The sequence below is a fragment of the Podarcis raffonei genome, chromosome 1 (genome assembly GCF_027172205.1).
Source record: "Podarcis raffonei isolate rPodRaf1 chromosome 1, rPodRaf1.pri, whole genome shotgun sequence".
In the NCBI taxonomy this organism is placed as follows: domain Eukaryota; kingdom Metazoa; phylum Chordata; class Lepidosauria; order Squamata; family Lacertidae; genus Podarcis; species Podarcis raffonei.
In genome coordinates, this window is record NC_070602.1 from 26,429,967 (window position 1) to 26,447,198 (window position 17,232).

Below are 17,232 nucleotides of genomic sequence, written 5' to 3' on the forward strand. Positions count from 1 at the left end.
TCCAGAACATATATATTTGACTCTATAGCTTTAATAACATGTGCCTGAGCTTGCTTTCCCCTCCTCCCTCCCATTCATTTTTCTTTATGTGTCACACCTAGAATTGTAGATTTATAGAACTGTAGTGTTGGAAGGAACCCAACCCCCTGCAATGCAGGAATCTCAGCTAAAGCATCCACGACAGATGGCCATCCAACCTCTGCTTAAAAACCTCCAAGGAAGGAAGGAAGGAGGGTCCACAACCTCCCAATGGAGTCTGTTCCACTCTCGAACAGCTCTTACTGTCAAAAAGGTTTTTTCCAAATGTTTAGTCGGAATCTCCTTTCTTGCAACTTGAAGCCATTGCCTCGAGTCCTACCCTCAAGAGTAGGAGAAACAAGCATGTTCCATCCTTCATGTGACAGCCCTTAAGATATTTGAAGATGGCTATCATATCGCGCCTGCCCTGTGGAATGCCCTCCCATCAGATGTCAAGGAAATAAACAACTATATGACTTTTAGAAGACATCTGAAGGCAGCCCTGTTTAGGGAAGTTTTTAATGATTGATGTTTTATTGTATTTTTAATATTTTGTTGGAAGCCACCCAGAATGGCTGGGGAAACCCAGCCAGATGGGCAGGGTATAAATAAATTATTATTATTATTATTATTATTATTATTATTATTATTATTATTATTATCATCATCATCATCATCATCATCATCATCTCCTCTCAGTCTCCTCTTTTCCAGGCTAAACATACCTTTTCTTACATTGTGAGCTCGGGAGGCAGGGACTGCCTTAAGTAAGTCACCATGCTTACCTTTTTGGCAAATAGTCTAAACAAACAAACAAATTGAGTGGAATCTTAAAGGTTCTACATGTCGACTCAGAAAACACCTCTACTGAGTTCAGTATGACTTACACCCAGGTAAGTGACTAAAGAATTACCACTTAAATAGCTAAACAGGAAGGTCAAGATCAATCCTACCTCTCTGATTCCACAGTGCCAGGGGACAGACTAACAGCCCAAGCATGAAGACTTCTAATTTTATATCACTGATATTAGTGCCCTCAGGTTGCTAACACAATAAGCTGAGTGAGGCTCTTCCTGACAGCAGTGCCATTGCCAGCTCTTTTGGGGTTAATCAAACAATGCAAGGCAGGAAATCACCTTGGCAAGTAGCTTGGAAGATGCACATTCTTCAGGCCAAAGTTCATCTGCCGGAGTCGTCTAATAGATCCCCCTTTGGCTTTCTGCACACTTTTGTTTTGTTTTAACGGCAGTGCTGTTGGCTTCCTCCTCGCTTTGCTTTCTGCAGATGTCTCCCTTTCGGTGGGCATGATGCAAAAATTGGACGGCCAAGTGTAACCCCCTACAGACTTCTCTCCGCCTGTCAGTCTAGACTCTAGGCCCTAGTGGGAAAAGCTCAGAGGCAGATTAGGCTCAGCAATCCCTTGTTTTCTTCCCCTCCAATTTCCTCTGTTTCTTTCCTCTTCTCTGTTGCCAGCAACTGCTTTGGAAGCCAATCTGAGCGGATTTTGACGTGCATTTTCCCAGTGGACCCTCCCATTCCAATGCCGCTTTCTTCTCTCTCTTTTTTTGCTCTTTTAGTAATCATGGTAACCAGAAATAGCTTGCATCTTAAGTGTCCCCTCATTCTCAGGGCCATTCTGGGTTGGAATCCAAAGGCCAGTCACCATTAGTTCAAACCCCATGAGCATATATGTGAAATGTAGACATAGCCCTATACGGCCTAGGACCCTCGTACCTACGGGACCGCCTCTCCTGGTATGTCCCACAAAGGACCTTACGGTCTTCAAACAAAAACATCTTGGAGGTCCCGGGCCATAGGGAGGGTAGGCTGGCCTCAACCAGAGCCAGGGCTTTTTCGGCTGTGGCTCCGATCTGGTGGAACGTTCTGTCACAAGAGACTAGGGCCTTGCAGGACTTGACATCTTTCCGCAGGGCCTGCAAGACAGAGCTGCTCCACCAGGCCTTTGGCCAGGGCACAGCCTGACCCCCTCCTTTGGCAATCCTCACAGAACTCTAGCCCAATGGTTACCATTAATCTGATTTGAACTGATTTTATAATGAAATGATTTTAGAATGTTGTATTATTTTACTTTTGTTAGCTGCTTTGAGCCCGGCTTCAGCTGGGGAGGGCGGGATATAAATAAATTATTATTATTATTATTATTATTATTATTATTATTTTAAAATTTGCCTCAATGGGCACCATCTCACACTTGCTTACATTCAATTTCATTTGCCATTTTACTGCTCAATTACTCAGGTTTGGAGAGATCCTTTTGGAGCTCTTCACAATTCCTTCTTGTTTTTAGCACCCTGAATATTTTGATATAATCAGCAAACTTGACCACCTCATTGTTCACCCCTAGTTCTAGATCATTTGTGAGCAAGTTGAAAAGCAAAGGTTTCCCATTCCTCCATTGGAAGAACTTGTCTACTTATTCCCATGTTCTGCTTCCCATTTCTCAATGAATTTGTCAACCAGAGATAAATCACTTGCAAAAACAGGTTAAAAAATTGGGGTTCCTAGAAGAGAGGCACAACATGGATTTATGCAGTAGTTGAATTACAGTTGAATTATGCTGTGTTCTGTTTTTAAGTAAGAATGGGCTGCTTAATAGATTTTAAAATGGTAGGTGAAAATTGTTGGTGTATCATCTCTATTCAATCCACTTGTCACCCAGTGAGTCCAATGCCCTAAGCACTACAACTTTCTAATGCTATTTTGACACTCTCTGTGCTTTGAGTTCAGTGGGGCTTGCTCTGCCAGGTAGGCAGGTGCAGGATTGCAGCCTTAGGGTAGTTTGCCTTCTGACTTACAAATGCCCACAGGTTACAAAACAATAATGCTATCTCCTTCCCACCCAAAAGCATACAAAGGATGTCTTCCACCAGGTAAAAATCTATAGCCATACTACAAGGGTATGTTATTATCAGATGAGCTTCTGATAATACCAAGAATATGTAACAATGCTCTTTCCATGCACATTTGATTATACACATTCAACGTGTGTCCTTTTCCTGTTTCCTCCCAAAGGGAGGAACAGCGAGTACTCCATTCAGATAGGTCCCTGATTAATGTTCACTGCTATGAAAGAGAGCTGGCTTCAGGAGTTGTTTATTGAAATATGTAGCTGAGTCTCAAAGCCAACAACATCCCCCTAGGGTGCCCATTAGGTAGAAGGGCAACACAGTTGTAAACAATCTGTTTTGTAACATTGAAGAATATGATAGAAAAGACATCTAAGCGGTATTTGGTAAATATTTCATATTCTCAAACGAATCGCTTGCAGGCAGAAAAAAAAATGGTGCAAGGCAATAATTTATATGCACAATTCTTAGAGAGGGAGGGAGAGAGAAAAGAAAAACCCTCCATAAAGTATTGCAGCAACAAATTAATATTAAAAAGTGAGTGGATACAAGCAGGAATAAAAGATAAGGGAACAAGCAAAGCTACAAACACACACAAAGTGAATAGACAATGGATGAATACTGAATCAAGTTTAATTTGTCTTGGGAACTGCTCCATGTCCCTGTGGGGTCACCGTGATTAAGAGGACCATTGTTAGTAATTCCCCATGCACCAGATGTCTTACCAGTGGAAGCTGGTCCATTTGGGCCACATTCACACTATACATCTAAAACAGTATGATGCCCACTGTAAACATTCATGGCTTCCTGCATAGAATTCTGGGAGGTGTAGTTTCTTAAGAGTTCTAGGGGTTGCTAGCAGAACACTTTTCCCCTCACAGGGCTCACTGGGATTGAGGGTGGTGTCAATGGATTTGGGATCCCATTGCCCTCCCAGTGATATAATTCAGCTGTTTTACAACTTCCTATGAAAATAGCTCAATTTTCAGTGACTAAATTAACCCTTAGATCCATGCAGCAACATGCAGATAGGCATAGTTAATTTTTAATTTTTAATAATGTTCTGAGAATTGCAGTTCTCCAGGATGACCAAACAGAGAATTGTCGGCGTGTGTTATGCGGGCCAGTAGGAAATCCACTACAAGTGATGCAAGCAAGTGTTCCTTAACAGCCCTGACTGAATGACAGGACATCTGTCTTCATTGCAGAAGGTCTCAGGATTGAATCTCAGAATCTCAAAGAAGGGCTGACACTCCATAGCCACTCTGTGTAGACAATATTGTGGAGACATACCTGTAGGTCTGACTCCATATAAGGCAGCTTCCTAGGTCTCTCCACAGCTGTGGAATTCTCTTCCTAGACAAGTATGTACAGCCTTGTCTATATTCGACATACAGCAGATATTTAAAACATTTCTGTTTAGCTCCGTTGTATTGATTTGTCATGCATGCTGATTGTTAGCTGCTGCTGCTTTTGTTGTAGTTGTTTTTGAATCTGGTTATTTTGATGCATTGTAATTGTATTTAAACTACTCTTTGTGTTCTTTAAATGGTTGCAAGCTGCCTTGGGAGGGAATCTTGCCCTGGAAAATGGGGCAGAACTGTATTCCATCCATGAATATAAATTGCCTCTTTCTGGAGGCTGTGTCCAGTTTGAGAGAACGGAAGCAAGGGATGGATTAGAAAAGGTAGGTTTGTAGTCCCTTCCCCTTTTCTGTCTCAAGTTATCATCTCATTGATTGCAGGAGGGGTTGAAAGAGGAGGGTAGTTGAGCGGAGGGACGGACGACTCCACATCTCATAATTCCATCCCATTCATCACACTTGACTGCAGAGATAGGAGGAAAATTTGAATAAGCTGACATTTAAAAGGGAAGTTACCCCAATTCACACTTTCTGAAATAATATGTGAACTGGTCATCCTTACAATAAGGTTTTGTTTGCTTGGTTTTTTGTGTTTTTTAAAAAACCAGTTTTATCTTTATTCCTACTCAAACTTCTGCCACTGTTTAAAAACACAATTCTTCTCTCAGTGTCCCTCCACCCTTGCTTTATTCAGACTTTGTTTGAGTACAGTGAAAAGGTAGAGACACTGAATGAAAACATGGCTGCTTTAAACTTCTCTCTCTCTCTTTCATTCCTTAGCTGCTTCTTGAGATAGATAAAAGTTGCAGAGCCCTCAAAGGATGCCTGATCCTCAAAGAATGTGGAGCCTTCTCACACTGTGTTGCACTCCTGATACCATGTGTTGTGTTCAATATAATAATTTAGAAGAGATATTTTATTAATAAGCAACTACCCATATATGTAAAATATCCACCAACTGACGTTAACTTTCTCTGACTGTCTCACTCTTCTATTTCTGCTCATCTGAAAAGATACAGAAACACAAATAATCAATGGGTGTGTGCACAAAAGGAGCTGCAGAACAGGAGAAAGGATGAGCATGGAAATAGGGGGTGGTCTGTGTGCAAGGGAGAGCTGCGAAAAGTAAGGAGGGAGGAGGGAAATGAGAGTGGAGGTGAAAATAGGGATGCAAAAAAGAGAGAGCAGGAAGCATGGGAATGGGGTTGAAGATAAAAGCAGAGGAATGAAAGGATCTGAAGAAAAGGAGGGGATGTTGGCTTCATAATTGGGCAGAATGTGAAAATGGGGGTTGTGATGTGTGGGAGGAGGAAGATTCAGGAAGTTACCATGGGGTGGTTTGTGCACAGGGGGGAGGAGACACAGACATGGGGGTTAATGTGAAAACAGGGGTGCAATATGGAGCTGCACCTCTGTGTTGCATACACACTTCACATCCCAATCTGGTATCAAGTGTGCTGGGTGCACCTAATTAATCCCCCCCCCCCATGTGCATGTACTGCCTTTACTGGACCACTGTGTTTTGAAACTCCACAATTTCAAAGTGAATATTGCAACACTTTGGAGTTTGAAACCCTGGAACAAGATGCGAAGGTACAATATTGCAAAGGTTGCTGACGGTAACACACTTTAATGCCCTTAAAATACATTTTTCAATGGGTATATTTATTGCATGAAAAGCTTCTTTTAAATACTGGATTCAGTTCTAGAAATAAATTCAGCTCTCACATAAATCTGGACAAGTAAATAAATGTGTAAGTAGTCGTATCCAAAGTGAAAACTCTAATTCATGCTGGAATAAGATCCACTCTGGCACAAATATTAGGGAATTAGTTATAATATCCATGACATTAAGTTAAATTAGCCAGAGATGGAATAACACCCATGGGAACCATCAAAATCCTGTATAGCAGGCTATTACATTATGAGCTACAGATCAGAAATGGGAGGATAGAACCAGGGCATTTGAATCTATTATAAAAATAACTCTTGGCAGAACCATTTACATTTACATTTACTATGGACATAGAATCATAGAGTTGGAAGGGACCACAAGAGTCATCAAGTCCAACCCACTGCAATGCATGTATCTCAACTAAAGCATCCATGACAGACGGCTATCCAACCTCGGCTTAAAAACCTCAATGGAAGAAAAGTCCACCCCCTCCTGATGGAGACTGTTCCACTGTTGAACAGCTCTTACAGTCAGAAAATTCTTCCTGATGTTGAGTCAGAATCTCCTTTCATTTAGCTTAATTCCATTGGTTTGAGTCCTACCTTCCAAAGCAGGAGAAAACAGCCTGCTCCATCCTACATGTGACACCCCTTAAGATGTTTGAAGATGGCTATCGTGTCTCCTCTCAGTCTCCTTTTTTCCAAGCCAAACATACCCAGCTCCTTCAACTGTTCTCCATAAGGCTTAGTTTGCAGACTTGATCATCTTGGTTGTCCTCCTGGGCACATGTTCCAGCTTGTCAATATGTTTCTGGTATTGCATGCGAGAGGAAGAACATATAGCCACCCCGTGTCCCACAATGTAACTGTGGCACCCAGCCATTTCTGTTGGAGGTATCTGCCCTTCACAGTATGTGCATGGAGAAAGCAATTCTCTCTGCACTGAACATGTGGGTGACAAGCAATGGAAGGTGCACAGAGAGGAAAGCAGAAGCAACGTGGTGCCAAGATGGCATGGGAAAAGTAACACACGAGGAACATGCAAACAACCCCCAACCCCGCTGACCTTCTGTGTCCTGACTCCATATCAGATCTTCTCACATTGAGGAGGAAGCTCTGGAGGATGAATCCACTTGGATTCATAAGGGCCCAGGTGATATGGCTGAGTTCCAAATTACAGGAGGTTCAACTGAATGTGCACAGTTTTCTAATTAATTAATTATTGAATTGGTTTACCACCCATATAATTAAGTTGCCTGGGCAGTTTACAGGCCACTAAAAATTGAAAATGCAATGCACAGTTCAAATGATAAGAAGAACTACAACCTATTATAAATTCAATTAGAAAACAAGTTTCGGTTTAACTTGTTGTGTTAAGGGCTTTCCATGTTCACTCCAGTTCCAAAACGCTGGAAAATTACAGCTCTTATGGTCCATGACCTTATCATATGTGTTACTTAGATCCTGTGGATAGGGTATGGTATTGTCTGTTCACTGGTAGACACATGGTGACTATGCAACTGAGGATTAGATACTGGGGCAGTGGGGTAGATTTCAATGTCTACCCCTGCCCCCTCCCAATGTTTAGACACCATGCATTCAGCAAACACCTGTATATTGTGTATATATGTACCTGTATATATGCATAAACACCTTTATTCAGAGCTTGAATGAATTTGGCTCCACACTGTTTGTACTGGCTCAGGTATCCAAAATACTCAGCGATGAATCTATGCAGCAGAGCTCAAAATACTCATCAACTCAGAACAGGATCAAAATTCACCCTCATTACAATGGGGTGCAGCTTTTGCATTTCCATCATCCAGGACCAGACTTCTCCCCACTGTCCTTTACAATTAATTTGATTACAACTGGGGTTCTAATCAAACAACAAATAGATACGGTATCTTACTATAGTAACCCTTGGGATGCTGCATACTTTGGGGTAGAAAGATGTGTTATTTTAATCACATTTAACTATCATCCCCCATGTGGTTGCAGCAGAGATCATTTCCATCTGGAGAATTTTAGCATGTGTGCATCAGACCATAGCAACAGCAGAACTCAATAAAGGGGGAGATTGATGTGGGAGGGGCCAATCCATGCTGCTATGGTGTGCATGAGATTTTCCTTTAACAAAGACAAAAACTTCCTTCTTTATAAAACATAGTAGCATTAGTTTCATTTTCTCCCTCCTCTGCCCCCTCGCACCACTACAAATTTGTGTCCTCCTGACAGAACACAAATGAGTCTCTAATTGCCAATCCTGGAGGATAAAAGTACAAGATTATTTGCACCACACTTACCTCTCTCACCTCATTACCTCCCATTTCTTTACTCCTCTTTCTTCCTTGGCTTTAGCAAATGCAATTGTTATTCTTCGCTGTGGCACAGGGTCCACTGTTTTTACTATAACACAATGCCTTCAAATTATTTATGAAACTGCACGCCGGGGAGTAAAATGACACATTGCCTGCAAGCATTGCTCTCTGTATATGTAAAATGGGTGGATGTGCAGGATGTCGAGGCTGAAAGCAGACTCGGCATATGGGATGGACCCCTGAGGTTTTCAATATAATAATATTTTTCAACGCCCCCCTCCCTTATCTTCAACTGAGGCTTCAGAATGCAGATGAGTACATGCACAAACAATGTCAGGAGATAGTGAATTACCTTAGGGGTGATTTTTTTTGGGGGGAGGTGGGGGGTGACAGAGGAAAATGGCACAGGGAAAGCCTCCTTTTCTATACAAATTGTGATCCCAACCTAGGTCAGAGTGACTCACAACTGCTTTACTATTTCCTGTCAGAGGCAGCCTGCTTCTTCTTCTTTTATTGGGTTTTACAAACAAGAATGTTGTTGTTCTTTAGTCATTTAGTCGTGTCCGACTCTTCGTGACCCCATGGACCAGAGCACGCCAGGCACTCCTGTCTTCCACTGCCTCCCACAGTTTGGTCAAACTCATGCTGGTAGCTTCGAAAACACTGTCCAACCATCTCGTCCTCTGTCGTCCCCTTCTCCTTGTGCCCTCAATCTTTCCCAACATCAGGGTCTTTTCCAGGGAGTCTTCTCTTCTCATGAGGTGGCAAAGTATTGGAGTCTCAGCTTCATGATCTGTCCTTCCAGTGAGCACTCAAGGCTGATTTCCTTCAGAATGGATAGGTTTGATCTTCTTGCAGTCCATGGGACTTTCAAGAGTCTCCTCCAGCACCATAATTCAAAAGCATCAATTATTTGGCAATCAGCCTTCTTTATGGTCCAGCTCTCACTTCCATGCATCACTATTGGGAAAACCATAGTTTTAACTATATGGGCCTTTGTTGGCAATAACAAGAATAATGTTATACAAATAAGTATACCAAGTTCTCTCATGTCATTTGTATATCACAAAAACAGCACAACAAATGTGGAAAAATGTCTACAACATATGTTTCATTATTAGTGGTCAGTGTAGAAGTTCTTGGTTCATGAATTGGTTTAAACAATTAGGAAGAAGAGAAAAGGGGGGAAGAGGGGGGAGTGATGAGTGGGATGGGGTTGGGTGGTTATGCTTCTATTATTCTACTTAGATGGGGAAGGGGGCTTCTGAATACCAGTTGCTAGAAACTGCAGGCAGTGAGAGTGCTGCTGATCTCAGGACCTGCTTGTTGGCTTCCCAGATGTATCTGGTTGGCTACTGTGAGAAAAGGATGCTTGACTAGATGGGCTACTGCCCTTATTAATCTCAACAGGTGTACTCCAAGTAAAAGTGAGTGACATTGAAACAAAATGAAGGGGTTCTAGTAATAAGAGATAAAAATTATAAATTATAAATTTGGGAGGTAAAATATACAAGGATAAAGTAGTAGGATACGAATTTGCTGAACTAATTGTTAAAAAGGGATATAAAAAAGGGAGGCGTGAGGAAGTCAGGAAAATAAGTTAATTGAAGATGAATAACTAGAAAAGAGTGATCTGTGTTTTTCTTATTCTATTTTTGTGTGTGTCGATTGTTCTTCCCCCCCCCTTGTTAAATGTTTGTATTTTATGTATTGTGAAAGTTTGTATTGTTGTGTTTTATATTTTTTCTGTGTTTTTATTGTTCTATTTTTCTACTGTTAAACTTAATAAAATATTATTTAAAAAAAAAGTAAAAGTGAGTTGAATTCCACCCATTATTTATTATTTGATTCCAGTTATGAATCAGTTCCCATAAAAATATCTCGAAGCGATTTCCCAGTAAAACACTGACAATTAAAACAACAAGAAACAATTCCATATGTGAAAACAATGAAAAACAATTGCTTTTATGGCAAAACAATTTCAAATTCAATGCAGTCACAACTTAGGTAAAGATCTACACTTGTAGGCTTGTTGCTTAAACACTTTTGATATAGCATGATGTTTGAAAATCAGATGCATATCCAAATGGGCACTTGAGAATAGATCATAGGACACAGTGGAACAGGTACACAGGTAAGACTCACATCCATTCTTCTGTTCACTCCTGTAGGTCACCCATGAGGAAATATGACCTTCATGCTGGGGGTGGGGAGGGGGAATGGTTCTCTACAATTGCTCTGGCTCAATTGCTCCTAAGGAAAGGGAGTTTGCACCCTGAGACCCCCCAACCCTTTCCCAGTAAAATAACTTCAAACGGACACATAATTTTAGTTTAAATTTTTGGGCAAAATTTGGGTACAACTTTATTGATTACAAAACAAATTGAGCAGTATTGGCCTAGGCATTGGTCAGGGACTATAACTGACTCCAGCCTTTCTGGCTTGCAGTCTGAAAGGGTAAACACCAAACGAGGGAGCAACATCGGTGAAGATCGATTGAAGCACACCCTGTGGTCTTGGCATGGCCCTAGCCCTTCAAGACGAGATCCAGGACCCCTAGATTCCTTTACCAGAATACCCTATTTCTGGAGGGGCAGGTGATGCCTACACCTCCCCTCCCGCCTAACCCCAAACCTTACAAAGTTGTGATGATTGCTAAGGGGTAGGCGAAAACCAAGTGGCTAAGCCCATCTGCCAAATGGAAAAATTCCTACCCAGCCCCTGCTCCAAAGCAGGTGACCCAATCCAAAGCAAGGCCAAAGCAGCAGCACCTAAAATAGGGAGGGAGGGCGGGTGTTCGGCAGTGTGGAGCAAGTGCCCCACCTCTGTCACGCTGCCACATTTATAGGTCCCTGGGGTCACGCCACTCACCCCAATTGGCCCAAACAACAAAGTGCGATCCCGGGGCCCAACAGAAAATGCTTGGGCCACGCCTAGCAACAACACACCCTGTGGGGGTAGCTTAAGGGTCCCAAACACAACCAGGATCCTCGATTTAGGAGGATCTCATAGGTTGCAAAAAATACATAATGTACTAACCCTGCCCTCAGATACGGAAAGCAAAAAGAAAGAAAGAAAGAAAGAAAGAAAGAAAGAAAGAAAGAAAGAAAGAAGCAAACAAGGAAGTACCATTACTAAATATTTATATGTAACTTTATTGATATGAAATCTACCTTGTTCCAGAAAAACCTACCAAATATGCATCCAACTTATGACTTAGTCGGGTTACCTTATTTGGAGTTTTTTTCCTCTGGTGATTTTTCTTTTATCAACTTGACACATGCCCAAACTGTGATCTATGCAAACCCAGACACACACTTTTTTGAAATTTTTCCACTGGCACATTCAATTGGTCTTTAGCCTCATGGAGGAATACCCAGATGGCCACCTCATCACTTCAGCATTTGGTCATGCTCACCAAAGAAAAATGGAAAATTAACCCAGAGAGTTGTTGTGTTTTGCTGTCAGGTCCTTATCTGGATATGTCATTTGCATTTCCAATCTCTTTCTTGTTCACCCAAGTAAAACAGCTATTGTGCTGCACGCAACTCTTTAAATAAGTTAACAACTTGGATTGTATTCCATTGTGGAACTTGGAACATGATCATGGAGTAAAACAAATAGAATGAAGTGCTCAGGAAATGGAAACCATCAACAACAGTGGGACTCAAACTCATGACTTCCTTTATCATCTCATCTCAGGAGACACTGTTGCCAAAGACTACAAGAACATTTGATGACCTCAAGCTACACTTTTGCATCTTCCCAATAGATGCTTTTGGAGTACTATAAATATTAGTTGCTCCAGAGAGATAAAGTAGACTTTGGCATGGGTTATGTGTCACATTATATTTGGGAATACATAAGCTAACTTGATGTTATCCGGGTACAAATGCTGAGAACGTGATACTTGTGGCTGCTGCCCAATGCATGCATCCCTGATGGAGAGGGAGAAAGTCTAGTCATACAGTTCTCCATGGCTGTATTTCAGTGGTAGTACGTCTGATTTACAAGCAGAAAGTTTCAGGTTCAAATCCTAGGCACCTCCATGCAGTGCTGGAGGGAGACTCCTACCTGAAATATCAGAGAACCACTTCCAGTCAGTGCAGGCAAGACTCTTTAAGGGTGTTGATGCTGTGAACCCCTCCATCGTAGGCTTGGGTTGTATTTCTGTGCAACTAACCATATATCATAAAGACACCACAGTCTCTGCTGTGCCTCATTTCCAAAAGGAAACACAAACCCCGGGTGAGTGCCTGGAACCCCTGTAATCTTGCATGGCTTGGAGATAGTGGTGGCATGCAACACTACATTTTATACACTTGTTGTTGTTGTTGTTGCTGTTGTTGTTGTTGAACTGCCTTGTGAAATTCAATATGTGTGAATTCCAAAGGATGGCTACTTTTCTGCTTGCATATTGTTTTGAGAAGAATTAGGTTTGCATTAAAATATGAAGTGAACCAAATGTCTGCCCCATCCGTATCTTAGAGTACTATAAGATGAGTACAGCAGAATAGAAAAATGGCCCGGGGGTGGGGGAGGGGAATAACCTGGCTTCTGCTTAGCTGAGTTTGTTGTCATTCAGGTAGACACTTTCTTCCTCACAAATCACATCTGGAAGTGATGTCAGTTAGGGATTCCACAAACCTGTCAATAACCATGAAACTCTGCGTGTACAAGGTAATTGAAGAGCCCACAAGTATGTGTTTTATAGGAATCAGTTAAATGAATTACACTCAGGGAAGTGCCAATCAAGTGTCTCTTGAAAAGTCCCTGTTTCCTCCATCCTCTCCAACTCATTAAAGTTTATTACCAAGGCAATTCTAGCTATGAAGTGTCTGCTGCTCAGAGATCTTTTAGAGTCTTCAGCAATCATCTGCCAAAATTGTCATTTCATAGACTGCCTTTGCACTCCACTGTCGATAGTAGTGCTGTGCTGAAAAACATACTGCATTTTTTCCTCTTACATTGTCCATCTATTAATGAGTAAAGAAACAGCATTTGCAAATGATCAAAGGGGAAATAATTTTTGCTCATATTCTCATGGGTGGAGTGTGGGGTTTGTTTTTTGTTTTGCACATACACCTTGATTTGAGGTGTGCAGGAGTGTCCTCATGAGTGTTTTTCCTTCCATATCCTCCATCAAGGAAAGCAAGAAGAACTATCAGATTCCAGGATACACCCCATCCAGGATATAAATAGTCAAGGATGGTACAAAGTAGGGTAGTGAGTAGTGTGGCCTGGGGGAAGAGTCCCAGGATTTGGTCCATAGGTCTAACGTTCCTCAACCCTGTAGTAAACTAAGGAGGAAAGAAAGGTAAAGGTAAAGGTACCCCTGATCATTAGGTCCAGTCGTGACTGACTCTGGGGTTGCGGCGCTCATCTCACTTTATTGGCCGAGGGAGCCGGCGTTTGTCCACAGACAGCTTCCGGGTCATGTGGCCAGCATGACTAAGCTGCTTCTGGTGAACCAGAGCAGCGCACGGAAAAGGTGTTTACCTTCCCGCAGGAGCAGTACCTATTTATCTACTTGCACTTTGACGTGCTTTCAAACTGCTAGGGTGGCAGGAGCAGGGACCAAGTAACGGGAGCTCACCCCATCACGGGGATTCGAACCACCGACCTTTTGATTGGAAAGCCCTAGGCTCTGTGGTTTAACCCACAGCACCACCCGCATCCCTTAGGAGGAAAAAAGGCTACTCTAAAACATTGCCATCATCCGATTTACTGTATGGGGAGCATCAAATTGGGAAGAAAATGGGACTGGTATTTTGCTACCCATAATATTGTGTGAACCTTGCAAAAACTTGCATGAGCCCATCCAGAAGCACTCAAAGACATTAGCAAATGGGACCCTACGAAAACAGTTAGTATCTGTCTGGGGACACTACAGAAGCCTGAGTGAGGGAAACAAACAATGTGGGAAAGTATCCTCTTTATAAAGAGATAAAGTGAGCTGCTACGTGCAGAACGTTCTTTGCCATGAAAAGATTGCCAGATGTGATTTGAAGGAGGACACGGCTTGGAGTGATTCATGGCTCAGGTAGGCGGAGCTGTGCTTCAGATGCTGCATAAGATATGAATGATCAAATGGATTATATCAGACGGATCTTCCTGCAATATTTTTCCACATGCAAAGAAAAATGGCCCTTTTCACTTTAGATTACTTTCTCAGTAGTTATGAACAAAGGAATTCCCTCTTCTCTCAAAGGCACTATGTCTTGGAAACGTTTGCCTCTCTGCAGTGGCATTCCCTTTTGAGTCTACCATTTCTTTACTGGCAGCTGGCCTATTTGTCTTTATGTTGAATCTGTTTTCATTTAAACATTGTTTAACAGATACTGATCTTAGCTGGCCGTCTCTCTCATCTGTGCACCCATCCAACTGACATTAGGATCAACATCCTTGCATTCAGATATGGCTTCCTAAAGAATGTTGCATTGTACCAAAGGAGTCACAAGCTCTCTAAACCACTTATTGTCCAGCTGTCTGCCCCCCTCACTGGAATGATGTCATGAGGCATAACTGGAATGCCCTCAAGTTTACTTTACTTAACCATGCAGTGCAGAAAGAGTAACCAGTAGGAACTTCTGAAGATTTTTGAGACAGCACTCATCTTGGCTAAACCATTCTAGGTCAAAGGACAGTCCGCCAAAACAGATCCATGCTTTTCTTCGCCTGCATGCCATAAATTCCCACCAAGGGACCCAAAGTCTCTTCAGCATTTTCTTAGTACAGTGGTACCTCAGGTTACATACGCTTCAGGTTACATACGCTTCAGGTTACAGACTCCGCTAACCCAGAAATAGTGCTTCAGGTTAAGAACTTTGCTTCAGGATGAGAACAGAAATTGTGCTCCGGCGGCGCAGCAGCAGCAGGAGGCCCCATTAGCTAAAGTGGTGCTTCAGGTTAAGAACAGTTTCAGGTTAAGTACGGACCTCCGGAACGAATTAAGTACTTAACCCGAGGTACCACTGTAATCAGTATTTGATGAACTGGAGTGTGCATTTCCTATCCTTACCATAGCCATTCTAGCAAGACAGCAATGAGAAGTAGCTTGAGGTCAGACAGACAGACAGATCAGAAGAACCCCATTAGCCACAAAAAGGTGGGAGAGGTAAAAAAAGTAGGCCCAGTAGACAATCAAGACCAACTCCGAAAATCCTACTCCCCCATAAACAGCAGCCAAGCGATGCTCACCTTATCTGAAAGGGGTGAGTGAGTGAGAATATTTGTCCAATATCTGATGAAGGGGCATTTTGATTTGATTTGAATTTATTATATTTCTATGTCACTTTTCATTTGAATGAATCCCAAAGCAGCTTAAAAACAATAAATGACAGTAACATGACAGAGCATCACAAATACAGCATAAATCATATAGAATGACTAACAAATCATCAGTAAAACAATAGCAATCTATAGAACACTGTTAACAAAGCAACAACTAATAAAAATAAGCTAAACACCACATTTAAAGCAAAGATTATATTATACGCTTAACAAATCAATAAAGCCTTTACAGTCAAACCTTGGTTCCTGAACGGCTCTGTTTTTGAACGTTTCGGCTCCCAAACGCCGAAACCCCAGAAGTAAATGGTTTTCAAATGTTTTTTGGAGGCCGAACATCCGCCACAGCTTCCACTTGAGTGCAAGAAGCTCTTGCAACTAACCAGAAGCTATGCCTTGGTTGTCGAATATTTCAGCTTCTAGGATGGATTAAGTTCAACAACTGAGGTTTGACTGTATGATCTGTAGAACAATATGAACAGCATGAACAAACTAGCAACCAAAAGATAGACTAAGCACTGTTAAGTACATATACACATACTCCCCACACCTCCATGACTCATAATTTTTCACTCCTTCCACACATGGGTTCTACTTCCTGGATCAGAGTCTGTACATACAAAGGTGTAACAATAGGTAGTACCCCACCTGCACTTAATAATAGGAGCTATGTGCATACTGATCCATGCACCCATCCTCACAGGTGGTAGTTGGCTTGGCTAACTTTCCCTTCACCAATCATTTCTTTGGAAGGCCTGGAAGGAACAAAATCCCCCAGCTCTCTAGCATGTGATTCTTGTTGTCCAATCTTAACCTGCTTGCCATTCCTTTGTGGGCACATGTAGTCCACTTCTCAGCACAAGTTTCTGTAGACTGGAGCCATTCGCTATAACCAGTTACTCCATGAGCCCCGAAAAGCTGCATTTGTCACAAAAATTATTGGGCGTAAATGATTTGCTCAGTTCTGGTTATTAAACCAATCCTCTTTACGCTACATGCCCTTTAATATGAACAACATTTCCATTTTCCCCTGCTTGGTTTCTCCAAAAGTCTTTTAATAATAATAATAAATGATTCTGTTCTGCTAATTAATTTCAGATGCCTATATAGCCTCAATTCTTAAAATCCATTTGCAAAGAAACATGGTTTGGAATCAATATCAGTCATCAAATTGTTGATTCACCCCCCACCCACCCAAGGTAAAATAAAAACCTTGAAGAAATTCAATCTTGTGTCTACGCAGATTTATACTCATTGCCGTATAAAATGAACTTTTTAAAAAATGAAAATTAATCAGGAAACTCTACAGTGTGCCTTGGATAAAATTATTTTACAATTATTTCTCAAAAGGCATTACTGGTTTTGATGATTTGGCTCCTTAGGTGGGCTTGAAAATAGAAAATGGAACAAAGGGGTAGATAATGCAATGCCCTCCAGATGTTGTTAGACTACAACTCCCATCTTCTATGGCCATTGGCCATGCTGGCTGAGGCAGTCCAACAACATCTGATGGGCACAACACTGGCTCCTCCTGGAAGAGGACAGAGGCCCCATTTACACTATATATTTAAAACAGTATACCACTTTAAGCAATCATGGCTTCCCCCAAAGAATCCTGGGAAGTGTAGTTTGTTAAGGGTGCTGAGAATTGCTAAGAGTCCCCTATTCCCCTCACAGAGTGATGGTTCCCTTAGTTGCC